Source organism: Pseudopodoces humilis, chromosome 6 (assembly GCF_049639895.1).
Source record: "Pseudopodoces humilis isolate 2021_Gansu_Grassland_sample_001 chromosome 6, ASM4963989v1, whole genome shotgun sequence".
Classification (NCBI taxonomy): Eukaryota; Metazoa; Chordata; class Aves; order Passeriformes; family Paridae; genus Pseudopodoces; species Pseudopodoces humilis.
Genome location: NC_142205.1, coordinates 23,085,240 through 23,102,051, shown reverse-complemented (window position 1 = coordinate 23,102,051; position 16,812 = coordinate 23,085,240). Strand labels below are relative to the sequence as shown.

General features: G+C 42.4%; 1 protein-coding gene across 3 annotated transcripts in view; it reads left to right on the top strand.

The window, feature by feature from the left end:
* The window catches only part of RBM47 (RNA binding motif protein 47), a 76,722-nt gene that overhangs the window by 24,682 nt on the left and 35,228 nt on the right, over nt 1-16,812 (top strand). Inside the window, exon 1 of one of the 3 annotated variants that reach the window (XM_014263211.2) lies at nt 10,652-10,744. The exons of the other annotated variants lie outside the window; for them this stretch is intronic. The gene's annotated coding sequence lies outside the window, so the exon portion shown is untranslated. Of the gene's footprint in view, nt 1-10,651; nt 10,745-16,812 lie in introns of those variants that run through there. 3 annotated transcript variants of the gene reach the window in all.

Here is a 16,812-nt window from a genome sequence, read left to right as displayed (position 1 = left end):
TGCCCCAGCCTAGAAGTGAGCTTGCAGAGAGGAGTGAGGCTGGTCAGAGCTGGTGCCAGCTGGGAGGGCAGGCTCACGCTGGCTACGTGCCATGTCTCTGCAAAGGATGCTCTAATGGCAACTCTTACCTTGGATCAACCAGACTCAGTGTCTAGCAAGAGATAATCTATTTCTTCTAATGAAGCAAATATAAGTGGCAAATAGGAAATTTTTAGCAGCCTTGGCTGGCCCCAGAGAAAACACAGCAGAGATATCGCTCCTTATTGTGTTGGACTTCTTCTTGTGCTCTGCAATTCTTCGCTTTTGAGCACTCTGGTGTTCCCACCGCCAGCCCAAGCAATGGCTGAAGGTATGGAAACATTTTTCATGACCTGGAGCCACTTTCAGTTTTAATAACTGTATAGATGAGAGCATTCTGACTTTTCCTATGATGAATGGTGCTGGTACATTTTGTCTGGAGACAGTATTGTCCTTCAGTAAGAAGAAAATCTTTAGAAGTGGCCGAGACACTCAGTTTCCCAACCCTATATTTTTAACCAGTATCTGACTGACGTGTGAGATCAGATAAATGGCTAGCCTGTCACTCAAAATGGTCACAGTAAGGTTAGTGAAACCAAGTATTATGGTTAATTTAAATTACTTAATTTCTGACTTTAATAATGTCAGTGTTCTCTTTCAGATCTGACTGTATATTAAAGGAGCTGAAAGCACCATGTGAAAAACAAGTGAGCTGGGATTCTTTCAAGGGAAAGGCTAAGGAAATTTACACCGTTAAGAGGATTTGAAGCCCACAAGTACATAGCTGTAGCATGAAATACTAACTATCACTGCAGAATACTTCAGGATTATTCCAAACTACCAATCAAGTTTCAGTCAGGTGATAAATTCAGGTGATAAATTGCCAAAAAAAAAAAAAAAAAAAAAAAGGAAAGTATCAAAAAAAAACCCCTCCTAACAGGTTTGTAGCACTGATCTCACACTTGGGGACAGGACACTAATAGTTTGGGTTCAGAATTTGATATTTTGATAGTGATAAATTGACTTAGACTGCCTAGCAGTCTTTACTAAGGCATCTTCTAAGACCTTTCTCACAATCTGGTGGTGCTTGGAGTCTTAGCAATAATTAAAATACAATTAATCATTTCCCTTCTTTGGGTCTATGGTCTATGATACTAGAATAGGATTAGGACTCTATGTATGTTATTTCTGAACAGCTGTTTTCATACATCCATTCTGTTGTTTAAAAAAGAGAAAAAAACAGTAGCTTTCCATGACTGATGTGAAACACCATAAAAACAACCCAGCTAGGAGTCCACAACACAGGCTCTTCAATAAGAAATTTCAGTGCTCTTCAATATCCTGGTGGAACAAATGGAGTTGTGTTGAGTCAAATTAAATAATTTCAGGTGTTGAAATCCTCACTGCTTAGGGGACTGTTTTTAAAGCAAAAGGCAAAGAGTGCACTCTCAGCAAATTTGCAGATGGCACCAAGCTGAGTCACGCAGTTCATATGCCTGAGGGATGGGATGCCATCCCTAGGGACCAGGATGAGCTCCAGATGTGGGCCCATGGGAACCTCATGAGGCACAGAAAGGCTAAGTGTAAGTGCTGCACCTGAGTAAGCCAGAGAAACCCCTGGTATCAGGACAGGCTGGGGGATGAAGGAATTGAGAATGGCTCAGTGGAGAAGGGCTTGGGGGTGCTGGTGGGTGAGAGGTTGGACATGAACCAGCAAAGTCCTCTCAAAGACCAACTACAGGCTGGGCTGCATCAAGAAATGTGGTCAACAGGCCAAGGGAGGTGATTCTCCCTCTCTATTCCACTCCTGTGAAACCACACCTGGAGTGCTGCGTTCAGCTCTGGAGGTCTCAGCACAGGAAGGACATGAACCTGTTGGAGCAAGTCCAGAGGAAGGCCATGAAAATGATCAGAGGGCTGGATCACCTCTCCAATGAGGAAAATCTGAGAGTTCAGGTTTTTGAGCCAGGAGAAGAAAAGGCTCTGGGGAGGTCTTATAGCACCTTCCAGTAGCTAAAGGGAGAAAGATGTGGGCAGATTTTTAGAAGGGGGTGTTGCAATAGGACAAGGGAAATGGTTTTAAAGAGGGTAAATAGATATATCCATATCTACAGATACAATGTGCAGAGTAGATATAAAGAAGAAAATTTTTATGATGGTGGTGGTAAAATGCTGGAACATGTTAACAGAGAGACGTTAGATGCCTCACCCCTGCAAGTGTTCAAGTTAAGGTTGAACAGGGATCTGACTAACCTGATCAAGTTGATGTATCTGTTCACTGAAGGGGCTGGACCAGATGTCCTTTAAAGGTCCCTTCCAACACTAATCATTCTATAATTCTATAATTCTATAATTCTATAATTCTAGTATCGTAAGATCTTGCCGTAATCCAGATGAAACTAAACTCGAATGTAAACTGGTATTCTCTGAGAAGGTTTGTCCTAAGCAGAAGACTTGCAAGAACAAGCTGGTCCTGAGAGTCCCTCCATCTTGTGTAAAGATTAGTGAGAGCACAATGTGTAATTCCAGTTCTAATATAAATTAAGTCCCAGACTCAAATCTGAATTGTAGACTGCAGCTAAACTAGGCTGAGACCCAGACAACCACAAATATCTGTGACTGTGTTTATAAGTAGATAGCACATTTTTCACTGAACTACATGTATAGAATGGCTCCTGATTTCATAGTAGTAAGTAGAGCAGGGTTCTGTATGTCAGCTCTCAAAATACATCATCTGCCTAAGATGAAATATTATAAAGTGAATTTTGCATAATCTGGTGAAAAGCTTTTAAATTCTAAAATCTTAAGCAGGAACAAGATGAATTTTGTAACTTGGGAGTTTGAATCATGATTTTTTCACTAGCCATGCTGTTTGCCTCAGGACAGCCAGACTGAAGATCTGAGCTTAGAAAATGCAACAATGTGCTTGCCAGAGTAGGCATTACAAACTTGCTCTTAAATAATTTCTTTGCATGGAAAAACAAATCCACTTTCACTGTTACTGAAAGATTTAAAAAATAGAAATACCATAAAATTACTCTGGGGAACTGACAGACCAGCTGAATACTGCAGTTTTCTGGTACAGAATATTGTGTTACTCAGCTCTCCAAATTTCGTACAATAGATGGGAACTCTACAAGCATAAATCATTACTGGTTGTTTGTGCATAGAAGTAAATGATATCTGGTTTTAGTCCTTACATAGAAAAAAAAACCCAAAAAACAAGTTTAACAACATATTTTGTTTGCACATGTGACGTAGCTATTGTAGAGAGGGCATTGATGGTTCTCCTAGGCACGTTTTATATGAGTATTTTTAATTACTATGAAAATCTGCTTGAGGGTATTTTTATCATAAACAGGAAAATGATTCATTTCACATTTTTCTTCCTCAACTGTTACCCCTCCAGTTCCTGCTCCTCCTTTCACCCTGGCAGCACGCAGACCTGCCCTCCCTGCTGCCTTGGCAGTGGCCCATCCCCAGCAGCAGCAGCCTCAGCCACAGTGCCCGCCCGTTTCTGACACTGCACCACCGATTGTCTGCAAGGGTTAACAAGCTCAGGTCCCTGCAGCTTGCACCCAGCACTGCCTCTCTTTCCTCCCCCTTATTTTCCTCCCAAAATTTTGCACCTCAGGCTCTCTCCAGCTTCCTTGAAGATCTTTGATTTCTCAGCACAGTGACTGTCATTCAATGTCCCATGTCCCTGTTACACTTCTACCTTCTCAGCCTCACTGCTTTGCTTGACTTTATGAAAGTGAAGCAAGACTTCATCCTGGTCACAAAAATGCCGCCTAACTGATCAGATCCCCATAGGCAGTTTATTTTCTGATCTTTAAACCCCTGAGTGCTCATCACTTTGGTTTTCCAAGCAGTCTCTCTTGAATAGTTTGCAGCCTTCCAGCTTCACCACACAGGGAATTTTGTCCCTAATATCCCTGTTTTAATGTGGTTGGGCTCTGTTGCACTGCCTCGTCTGACCCTTTTCCATTTCTCTCTATAGATGGATTCCATTTCTTCAACTTATGAGCAGTGTGGCTTCCAGCACCCTGTACAGTGGTGCCAGATGCATGGCTCGAAAGCACATTACCCACCAATTCTTCCTTCACCCAGGGACTAGATGTCCTTTCGGTTATGTCCTTCCAGTACACTATTATTTTACCTGACTCACAGGCACTCCTTCAGAGCCATCATCTGCACATCCTGTATTTACTGCTTCCTCTTTCCAATTCAGCTCTCATTTTCTCCCTTCTCACAAGCATTGCTATGTCTCATCAGCTGTCCCCCCAAAACAACATATTTCACTCTTGCAGCTGGGTTGCCCCATCCTATTTTTTTCCCTTCAGAAACTGTGGTTTTCCTCTTATCTCTTCTACCCTCAAGATGCCTTCCAGCTCTATCCCACCTTCCTCTGCATCTATCACTCACCATGTAAGCAGCTCCCAATATCCTGTTCCTCTTGAACCTTGTCCGCTAATCTCTGTGATTTTCTCTTAACTTCCTTTCAGACCATTACCAAGCCACTCACTCTATCCTTGGCATCCTCAACTAACTCGTGTTTGTGTGGTAACCCATCTACCTCCAGCTTTGTGTTAGCCATTCTGCTATTTCTAGGCGGAGCTCTTCATTGGGTTCCACCAAAAGAGAGAAGTGAGAGGCAGCCAGACACCTCTTACAGGCAGATGATAGGAAAACCACAAAGCAAGAGGCCCACTGTGTGGGTCCAGCCTTCAGATCTTCATCCCACCCGTCTACAAATGTTTTTTCTTGTGCCTTGAATTTGATGATGAGGTGGATGTGCTGTAAAAGGCATCTGTGTAGTGAAGCTTTGGGATGTTTTGGGCTGCATGAAAATAATTAAATAAATAATAGCTTCCAAATACGTAAGTACAGTCCTTAGGAACTGGCCTCACAGAGATCTGTATCAATAACTCCTCTGAGATTTTGAGTAAAGCAAATAAGAACAAAAATATTTCATTCATCATCATGGCAGTATGCTCTGAAAAGGCTGATTCAGGCCCATTCTTTTCCATTCAGCTATAAAATCACTGTATGTACTATCTTCTTAAGTGTTATTTTAAATTAGAAACATTATTTGTCTCCTGGGGTTAATTCAAGGCAACTAACCGCACCTGTGGAGTCTAATGAGGGTGCTTCAGGTCATCAAATGTTAGGAACTGAATTTGAGAGCAAATATTTGCCCAAATTTAACGTAAGGTGCTAAGAACAGTGTAAGAAGAATGCTCGGTGCTAAAATGGCTACAGACTAGTTCCAGTTCCAATGGATTCCAATGTTAATGCCCAAGAAAGCAGAATTAAGGTATTGCTGGCAACACATGTATTCTCTTTTATTAGAAATTCTAACTTTCTAGAGCTTCACATGTCCAGTCAGCTCTTACAAAGCATTTTAAAACCTAATGTGTCTTAACATAAGGACAGATAATAGATAATAAGTAAATTAATGTCACGGTCCCTACACACCAATGCCCCGCAGACATACCTGCAGCCAGTGCCATCCCAGTGGCTGCCAGGGCAGGTGTGCCTGCCAGGCAGTCCTGGTGCCACAGGTGCTCCTGAAGGCGCCTCCTCCAGACCTGCCCATTTGCTCCTCTGCACCTGGTCTCCACAACTGGATACAAGGGTCCAGGGATAAGATGAGAACATCATTAAAGTATCCAGACCACAAATTCCCCTCCCAGCTGTCCAGTGAGGATCCTGTCTAAATCAACATCACCAAAGCCTGAGCCTGAGATTCTCCCTGTTTACATAAAATTGCCCCATCAGCAAATCCCAGAAGCAGCTTAGCTGAGAGACTTTTGCATTAAAACCAAATCCATGGGGTATGTGCATCTCTGATTTTAAAACATCAAGTTTCCCAGATCCGTTCCTAGGAGTGACTGTGGGTGGCACCACAAAATGCAGCAATACATGTAAAAGTGGTTTAACAGCTGTGTGTTCAGAGAAGGGAATATTTTGAAATACTTGTCCACGGTGTGAAGTTGCCAAATCACTAATGCAGTATGGTCTTACAAAACAAGATGGAGTAAAAATAGGCAATACTCCCTGAAAGCTTTGGATGATAATGTTTTGTAATGCTATTTTTGGAAAAAAAAGCTGCAAATAAGGAAGCAAACAAGAAAGGAGGGATATTTTGGCTTGTTTTTTGGAAAAAAGCCTATTTTTGTAGGGTGTTTTCAAGCCTGACATATGATTTTGTATCAGTGTTGCCCATTCTTTGTTAGGAACTTTACAGAAACTGCTTGCAAATATTCCTTCCCATCAACATTTGGTTTCTCTGAATCACGAGCAAGTTTTCTTATACATCTTGTGTATATTGCAAGGTCTGCTCCCTCTAAGGGATTAGTGTTGACTGAAACTCCTATACAGTGAAACCACAAGCCAAACAGCTCTAGGATCAGCTAGCAGCAACGTTTCAGTTTCCTTACCATCTCTTTTATCATCCAGAGGAATACTTTGTCAAGTGCTGAGGACTCATTCTCCAACAGATTAATATCTACAGGGCATTTTGCTCCGAAAGCTCAGTACAAGATACTAAATTATGGACCAAAAGGATGAGTAGGTATGGCAAGACTGTAGATCTTGCACTGCTGGCATGTCCAGGTAGGATTTCCAAAAGCCCAGACACCCAGTCAAACCCACAGCTGGAGAGGTGTCCTCACGTCCAGCATTCAGGCCACTGTTCAAAGAGCATTCTCAATTCATACTTCAGGTCCCTGCTGTTTTACTGTGATAAAGATCTTCTACAGCTCACAGCAATTATTTTTCCCCTCCCACCTGTTTTTTAGCAGCAGGTAGTTGCTAGTCCTTCTGCTCCAGAGAAGGGGATGTAGCTCCTGTCGGAGGAGATCAGTGCTGTACCAGTATTTCCTGGGGAGGTGGTTTCGACACGTTGCTTAGGGATGAGTCTAAACATATTCCTAATAGCCCCATGTGCTCAGATGCAGGCTCTTTACTGGGAATGGAAAGTTTTCAAAGCCTCTGCAGTAGCCCCTATGGATCTGCCTGTACTCTTTTCCAAAATAAGTGTTGCCCTGCAGGATGAAATAAAAATGCATCTGTTGAAAGAGAACTGGAACAAAATTAAACCTTATTTAAGATTCACAGAAATTTCCCCTCTGTTACTTGATACCCATATTTTAGTTTTATTGTTTGGTCTCTGTGTTGTCAAGGTTGTTAACAATTTGTAAGTAAATTGGAGCTTCATTGAAAGAGTTTTGTGAATTTTAGGTGCTTTTTCACTTTTAATATCCCTATGTATTAGTTGCTCCCAAGCCAGTATGAAGTTATAAGATGTCTGTATTAAATTAATGTTTGACTTTACAGTCTGTAAGCTGTCCAACCCGGCACCTCCTCCATTCACAGTAGGTAAATATGCAAGTGTTACATTGCCCTTGAAACCTGTGCTCTGTGGCAAAGGCTGAGTGCTGAAAAGGAACTGAAATGCCAAGTCTCCACGGGCCCCAGTCCCTTCTGTGAGCTGTGTGTTAATCAGAAGCCCAGCCCCAGTGATCTGCAGTGCAGCACACTTTATGTCACACATTTGTGATACCAGGGCAGGTTTGGCCTCCTCAGAAGCATCCACCTCTCTCTGAGCCTGTAGAAACTTCATCTCTGTGAGAGGAAAATGTGTGAATAATAGAATGAGCTTTCTCAAGGTGATGGCTATACAGGGAAGGCGTATTTTTTATTTCTTGTGCAACAATGAAAAAAAAAGGTCTGGTTTCTGTTGCTTTACATCAGCTAATCTGCAAGGGCAGATTTGGGGGAAGGACCCACCAAATTTCCCACGGCTCTATTTGCCCAGGAGGACATGATACAACTTTAGATGTGCTGTAGCAGAGACATCATTTTTCTGTGGCAGTTAAAACAGATAACTGAGTTTCTTCAAAGTCTTCTGGCCTCCGAGTGTCAATACTACACACTATTTGACTCTCTTAGGCTTGTACCAGGATAACATGATTTTTAGAAGTGTTAGCACTGTGGAAAATTGAGTATTTGTATGACCTTCCTGTAATAGGCAGTAACCTTGTCTATGTTGCCAGGCAAACTAAGTTTGAGCTGGCTCCATAACCAAAGTATCAGTGTGCTGCTCTTCTACTTCCAAATCTCACCACTGCAGCCTCAGTTTTCTACTTGCCAAAGCCCAGACCATGGAACACATCAGTGACAAAAGCTATATCTGATGAAGATGTATGGCCAGGTCTCCTCCAGATCTTCTGCTGAAATGCTACTGCAACCAGGAAACATCAAACTGACAGGGAAAAAAAAAAAAAAGAAAAAGAAAAAAAAAAGTAAAGCAAATCTTTTCACATAAACATGATCTTTTCCAATCAGGCTTTGTTGGGAAAATCTGAGACATCTTGAATGGGCTCCTTATCCAAAGTGAAGAGAGAAACAGCTTGGCTGGACCTCCCCCCTTGCCTATCTAGTGCACCTCTCTGAGAGCAGCTTTGGTTACCAGGTGGAGCAAGACTGCCGTGAGAAGTTCCTGCTCCCTGATTCTGGTTAGGCAGGGTCTTAAGCCCAGATAAGATCTTTCAGATAAATCCCCTCCTTCTGCCTGAGGGGTCTCAGAGGTGATAGCCACAGCTAATACTCCAAGCAGCTCTGTGGAATGGCAGGGTGTTCTTACTTCTACTGTGGTATCAGCAAGGCACAAAGAGGCTAACATGGTGTGGCTTACAAGCCTGAGATACTGCAGAAAAAGTGGGGTCTCTCCCTCCCCTGCACAATTATCACACTTTTCCTCACAGGCTGGGAGCAGACGCTGTAAAGCAGCTGTGGGGGATTTTCATCCAGCGGGTGTAACAATTAATGTTGAGAATTCAGGAGGTTTATGCAAAAGATATTTATCAGTCTTGCAGGTTGTCCTACAGCAGCAGGATTGTGTCTAGCAGCTGTAAGGAAGTCCATATGCCTTTTCTAATCATGCCAGCGTCCTGCCCATTCCCAGTAAAGAGCCATCCTAGCAGGCAGCTGCAGGCTGCTGCCATGGTGGCACAGTACCAAGTGCATGAGACATTCCCCTTCTGCCTCTCCTTTCCCAGACAAAAGGGGAGGGGAGGTGAATGCAGACTGGTAGGAGGGAGCAACGCACCTGAAAACATACAGAACAAATGGACCTTGGAGAGCTGAGCAGACTTTTGTGTGCTGGCACACTGGGCATGTGGTATAGGCTGTAGCCACAGGGCCTGTGTTGCTGCAGCAAGTGCCCATGCATCAGCCCCTGCAGGCTTGCCCTGGGCCCTGGGGACTCCTGGCTCAGGGAAGGTGCTCCCGATTCCAGTGATACATCCGCTCACGTCAAGCCATAACCCATTGCTGAAGCAACGGTGTCACCTGTGCTCGCAAGCTGTTGGGCTGGATGGAGCTGTGCTGCTGGCCACCTGTGAATACACACACAGCAGTGCACCCAGCAGGCAGAGAGTGCCTCTCCAACCTGGCTGGACTCAGCTGGTGTCCCTCAGCCCAGCGTCACTGGGTATGGACATCCCCAACCCTGTGTAAGACTATACAGGATCCAGATCAGCAGCAACCCCATCACATGGACCCCATTACAATGATCATTGTTGCACCATGTAGCAGGTCTTAGCAGCTAATCTGACTAGCTGGAGCAACTTTGGTGTAGATTTTCTCCTTAACCTGTACATTGCTGTACAGGTTAAAATGCATACTGTTCAAGTTTGGGGTCCAAATTAGACAAAATTAATTGCTCTTCCCCAAACCAGGATTGAAATCCCGTGACAGACAAGGCAGTATCACAAAACCAGAACACACAACGTACCCTAGATTTCCCCAGTGTTCCTCCAAGAGCAAACATCTGTGTACCAGGTCCAGAAAATGTCCCCCACGTTGGGAGCAGCCACTCCATGTTGAGTGCCAGCCTTTGGGTGCTTCCCAAGTTCAGCAGCTACACTTTCCTCCTCTGGGAGCAGCAGTGTCACCTTATCAGTGCTGTGCTCAGTTGCCAGCCCATTTCGTCTGCCCTCTGCTTGTAATTGTTAACTTCCTGAGAACAGGAAACCTCTGTTTAGAACAGGTAGGGCTTTAACTCTGAGGCACTCCTGAAAAACCAAGACACAGGAGTAGAGCAAGGTGCTGCTGATTGCTTTGGCCATTTCTTTCCCCTGTCTCCCTGTTTAGGCTCCCTTTGCATTATTTTGCAGTTCAGGTCTTTTTTCATTATTTTGGAGTTTTAGCTGTCATTTGAATGAGCGCTCTCTTATGCCAAAGATTTACTTGGAAATTTATGTACTCCCACGAATTAAACATTCCCTCTCAGCTCTTAGCAAGGCACGCCTAGGCTTGCCTGCAACCTTAGAACAATACAGAGAAAGGTTATCATGACTTACCTGCCACAAATTATCTATTAATAGCACCACTTGTCTACCTTTTTTTTTTTACCCTTCATGACATGCATTCCCTTGATCCCCCTCTTAGCAGGTTTCCCTTTTCTTGAGTGCTTTGTTTTTCCCTGTGGAGAACAGGGCAGGTAGAAGAGGAGCAACCTTTCCAACGCTGGCTCTGCCTCCGTGGCCCCGGCACTGCCTTCTCCCACAGATGTTTGCCAGGAGGGTGGGACAGAGCCTGGTAAAACATTGACCAGAGCAGGCAGACGAGGTGGTGGAAGCACAGGGCTGCCCAGGCAGGCAGGCAGCGAGAGCCCCACGCTAGCCAGCACCCACAGGAGCACACCAGCTTCTCCCAGGTACCATTCTCCACTTTCATTTTCCCAGCCTTGGGAGGCAGAAGGGTTATGGTGCTGGGTTATAGGGTTTGCCAAAGCTTGTCTCCCTGGGATCAGGAACAGGAGTTAGCCCTGTTATTTTGCAGTTTGCTTTTATCGACTGTAGTTGGCTGAATGGTGTCATCTAGAGCACGGGTTGATTAACTCACGCTTGATTAGCTAGTTGTTTGGATTTTGTTGTGTCTTCAAATAAATAAAATTAGTGCATAATTGCATTTGAAAACTTCTTTGTCTTCTAATAAAACTCAAACCTGGCTTCTGCTCATCTTGTAGATGAAGAGCAGGAACAAGAGTCGGAGATTTTAATGAAAATGTGTAATCCAATTATTGCGATGGGGATGTGGGTAGTGACTCATGCTGAAAAATACTTGTTTATTTTTGACCAAGCTTAGCAAAAATAGGCAAAGTGACTAATTTTTTCAAGATTATTTCCATGTTCCTTGGAACATGGAACATGGACAGTAGACACAGAAAAAATACCAGGATTTAAGTTCCTAGTATGCATATGCCATTCAGAGAGGTGAAGATGAATAGATTCAAATAATTGTTTCAATTGTGTTCAGTGACTGAAAGTTTCTGCCAGCCAGTGGAAACTGACTCATTCATGCAGGAACAATCCTCCATGTGTGTTTTACTGGTCTGGATGTGTCTTTATGAAAGTACCTATCGTGACTCCTCAAAAAGTACTTTGTGCACCCCAGGCAACCGTCAAATAATCCTGAAGAGGGCTCAGTGTGAAGTGAATGACATGTTGTCTGTATTCATGATTTATTGTCAGCATGTTTTGTGTGCTAAACTAAATGCAAGAGATTTTTTTTAAAAAAAAAAGAATCTGTTGCTTCAAGTTTATCAGTGTCTAGCCCTAACTGTGCTTCCTTCATGTTTAAATCCTCTGTGATGTGCGAGAGATTTTCTTGATGTGTTTGCTAACTGCGCTTGCACACAACATGATGTTAATGCTCAGTACATGCTCCGTGGTGTTAAGTTGTAGTGAAGTGTAGTAACACATTTACTTTATTAAAAGTAGTCTAAGTGTGGTTCCAACTCCTAGCAGTACTAAAACTTCTAGTGCAAAGTGCAAGGAAAGATTGCTGGAGAACAAAGCAACTGGATTCCCACAAATGGCTGCTTTAAAGGATTGAAATATGATTCAATAAAAATTTTGGTAAAGGCTGCATCATAATTTCAGTCTGTTGGTGAATTTGTAGACATAAAGCATGACTATGATTAAGACCTGTGATTTTCATCTGTGTCACAGTGTTGTGGGATTCTTGTCCTCTCCTCCCAGGAACAGTATTTGACAGTGAATTGTATATTCCAGTATCTGACAGTAAATTGGACTGACGTAAAAATTTCTTTCACAGTAAAAAAAAAAAAAAAGAAAAAAAAAGAAAAAAAAAAGTGGTAAAATCTTATCTGAGAGTTCAGAGAGATTTAATTTTAAAAAATAAATATCTAAAACAAAAGACAGTGATGATAAAATTATCCTGTCTGGTTTCACACAAAGATAGGGTTCTAGCTGGTGACTATAAGGGAGTTTACTTGGCTTAAATGGAAGGGATAAGGCTGTTGACAAAATCTGTTCAGTCTTTAAGGCCTGTTTAAGACAGCTTTCAGGATAAGGGAGCCATAACAATCTGTAAATTATGAACATTTTATATTGTTTCAGTAAATAGTAGCATTCAGTAATAGTATCATTGCATGCTGAAATGAAGCAAACCGGTTTCATCCCCTGTGCTTGGTTTTCAGTGCAGCTGTTTACCAAGTTTCAGTTGGTTAAACCTATGTACATAGACTGCAAGGAGCAGGGCTGCGCAGGGATCACGAGAACAATCTGGTCTGCAAAATCTTTTTTTGGATATACAAGGCAAAAAAGACTGAGACTGGCATTTAGATTGGGCTAGTTATAGAGTTGCAAGTCAAAAACAAGTCTCTCTTCACTGTGAAAGGCAGTTCCTGTGACACAGGCATTAATGCTAAACCTCTATGAAATAAAATGTCCTGGATCCCACAAAGTTCACATAGTGATGTTCTTTTAAATTTTCAATTTATATTTGAACCAGAAGTTACCATATTAAAGGGGTATATTAAATGGGAATGATCTCTTCAGATACTTTGGGAGTGATGCTCTCAATGTAAGGGCCAGATATTCGAATGGCGAAAAAAGAAACCCTGACAAACAGAAACCCTCATGCAACCAGGATTGCAGAATGGGCATTGCGAAACTCCTGCTGTCTCCTCCCCGGAAAGTGTCAGCATTTCCCAGCTTACCCATGCTTGCCAGGGCCCCACAAGGTGAGCAGTGCCCTGTTGGAGGTTGGAATAGCCTCAGTCCCTGCTCTCTGTGGGTGAGGGACAGGGTTGTCACTGGGAGGGTGCCAAGAGGAGCATCTGGGCCCTGTTTTCAGTGACCTCCTGCACTCGAGCACTTGTTCCAGTGGGTTACAACTGCTTACTGTATTTGTTTGTGTAGCAGCTGTCACACAACTGGTGAGATTCCCCATTACATGGGGATGTTGACAACAACTCACCCAGTTCAGATGAGTAACTCGTGTCTTGCTATGCCGGACCTCTTTATTTAAGAACTTACCCCAAATGAGAACTTCAGAGTTACTGTTTTTCCCCCTGACAGCCACATGGCCGCTGATTGTGGCCATTGGGCTTTGGGCTTGAGACAGAAGAGCTCTGCAGTTTCTGGCAGAAGACTCATTCCTTCTATGAAGAAAAGCTACTGCCTTTTCTTTCTAGGTATTGGACAATCTTTTCTATAAAAGTCTACTTGTACATCACCCACACGACCAGAAAAACTCTTTGTGTCGCTTTGGGAACGATTTAAAGCACTGGCACTTCAGTAGTTTATTTCCTGAAGGCAGAAGTGTAAATCTTAATGGGGGACACTTTCTTTTATAGGAGTAAGAGTTTTCTGAAGGAAGCTATTTACTTTTTCAGAGGCAATTGTAGAAGCATATTTTTGAGACAATAAGCTGACTTTCCTCTTTCTGTTGCAGTGAATGAAGTTATCAAATAAAATGCAAACATTAAAAGACAATGTGATTAGAGACAAACTTACACATTTCTACCTGAGCAGAAGTACTAGTGATGCATTGAAACCCCAGCTTTCCAATTTTGCTAAAATAACACAAATTTAACCTATAAATTGCAGCTGAATTTGAAATATAATTTCCATAAAATTAAGTAACTTTAATTATTTTAATTGCAAAAATTATTTTGTGCTGTATGCATGTATATGTGGTTCCCAATGGTGCCAAAGAGAAATGAGTGCTTAGATCTTGATTTAGTTTTTCCGTCTTTGCTATGTGTACTTTCAGTGATAATATTTCTTCATGTATTTTGTGCTTCCTGTAATAACTTTCAGAACTTTTATTTTCTCCAAAGTCAGATGTTGCACAGATCAGAGTGCAGCATATAGTTGATGATTAAGCATAGCTATCCAGATGAATGGCAGTTCTGCCTTCCCCTCCCCGATGCTGGGTCACAATGTTTCCCTTTAATTGCAGCATTAAACAACTGTCAATATCAAACACCATTTGCTTGTACATTAGAAGAAGTAGAAGTAATAACAAAAAATTGTGCCTAGATGGTTTTTAATGGCTGGACTAAACAAACACTTCTCATACCACAGTATTCTGACTTACAGATTTACCGCTCCTCTTCCCTGCAACTCCCAGGCCACAAGACTTAAAAGCAAAAAGACACTAAGCAAAAGTGCCATAGTGCCATTGAACCTTTGTATTTAGAAAGAAACAAGCTTGAGAGGTCAGCAGATTGTAGCTCTTGCATCTAATGAGTATTTAGATTAAAAATGAAAATGCATTGTTCAAACCAGATCTTTTTGGTTTTCTGAATGAAGAGTCAGCCTCTACCAACTTCTCATCCCTTTTGAAGAACTGCAGAAGCAGTCATTATTCCAGTCCTTCCTACCTCCTGCAAAGATATTATCAGATAAAATGCTGTGGTACTATAGCAACAATGTAGTTTTTAATGGTCTCCAAAAAAAATCTGCACATCTTGCTCCTATCTTCTTTCCTCTGGGAAGTCTCTGTTACTGCAAGTGGAAGCAGCCCCCACAACAGCCCTTGAACAAACTGTTAGCTGGGATCATGCTAAGCTTTGCTGAACAGAATACTTTCACCTGAAAAATCTGGGATGCTTGAAAAGGCACATTGCTATGTAAACATTCTGTAATGCACAGAAACAGCTTTTGCCACCCTGCTGATGCTTCTCCAAGTCATGGCCACTCTATCATGAAGCTCTTCCTTGAATGGCTCCCAGAGATGATCAAACCACACCTGTAGTTATCTCTTTGTGGGCAGACAATTTTACAAACCTGAAACCAAGGACTTGACAATAGAAAATTGGTAGATAGGCATCTTCAGGATGAATTTAACAGGATTACTTGGTCCATTGGTGTTAATCAATGGGAATAATAGATAAATTCTTGATTCTGCAAACCTTCCTCTATCTGGTAGCAGGTTTGTACCTGTTAACTTTATCCTGGGGGCCTACATTGCAATTGCATCCTACACAATGAAGGGCCTGTGCTTAGGAGTAAATCTGAAAGGGTTTACCCTGCCTGGGTCATCGTATGGACATAATATCAAGGATAGCTCTGAATGGATTTCCAGGGAAAAACAAGCTATATTACCAAAAAATCTGTAGTATGTGGCTATGGATCCCATTCCATATATTCCTATATTTTCATCTCCACAACATTTTTATTAAACCTTCTTGTCAATCAGCATAGAAGCGCAAAGCTTAGCTCTGTGTCAGCAGTCATGTGGGAATCTCTCAACAGAGGGGATGCTGTTTGAAATTGAGTAATGTTCTTGTTACCATATCACAGTGCCTGCAAGACCAGTATCATAGGGGAGAGTGGGAGATGACCAAGTACATCTATCAAATGAGCACCACTGATCCCAGAAATCTCTGTGGAGAGAACTTGATATGGTGGTGGGCATGGGGGAACCCTGCTGCCCTTGGTTGTGAGAAGGCTGAAAGACAGGAAAGGGCTCTGGACACCTGGTGTATCAGGACAACATTGAGAAAAATTCCATGGAAGGGAGCAATGTCACAGAAACAAACAGGGAGAGTGGTAGGAGAAGGGAACTGTAAGATGGGCTGCCTGGAGTGCAGAAGAGCTGCCTGTTTCAGTGGTGTGTCACACCCCACAGCAGAAGGGTGTCATTTGGCTGGAAAGCCAGGACTAGAGTGCTGAGGAGCATTATAAAGGGCCTAAACAAGCCTCTCTTGTAGACAGCAGGCAACAGGCTCCTCCTTTTCACAATCTGGAGATAAGGGGAATGGTCAGGACATCCAGTGGAATTGTATTTTGACAGGCTCAACAGGCTACTGTCCTCTTCCTCAAAGCCCTGATGGGGTTTCACCCTGAACTAAAGCCAAGAAAGACCCTCCTGATCCATTTTGTGTTGTGTGGTTGCTCCAATAAGGCTAAAGAAAATTTCTTTCTGATCAGCCAGAGTGAAAACAACCACTGTGATTCTGTGATTCTGTACTACCACCATAATTACAGGTAGCTGACAAAGCTAGAGTCATGTACAGCTGTTGAATATGGTACTGTTCTGTATGCTAAGTTTTTCACTCTAGTAGTACTCTATTTTGTGCTGCAGAATATTTTGATGTAAATGGGAAATTAGTGTTAATGTTGGATACAAATGCTATGACTTTCACTAACCAGAATAATGTACATGTTTGCAACTCTGCATTTTTCAAAGTGACTGCTTTCTGCACAGGTGTAAAGCATATGTTTCCATGAAGAATGTGTTTCTTTTTAGTTGTTCTTAAAAATGGCAAATGGAAAGGTGAGCAGCCCTCTGAAAATAGAAATGGGATACATAGAGAGATTTATTTTAAACTTCATGATGACACATCTTCCCAACAGAAGAAAAGAGGGAAGGCATGGAAATTAAATCTGGTTAAGGCAGTTCAATTTATGTTCAATTCAACACTGTGGGCTCAGCTCTGCTCTTCATTTGCATTTAAACAAGGAA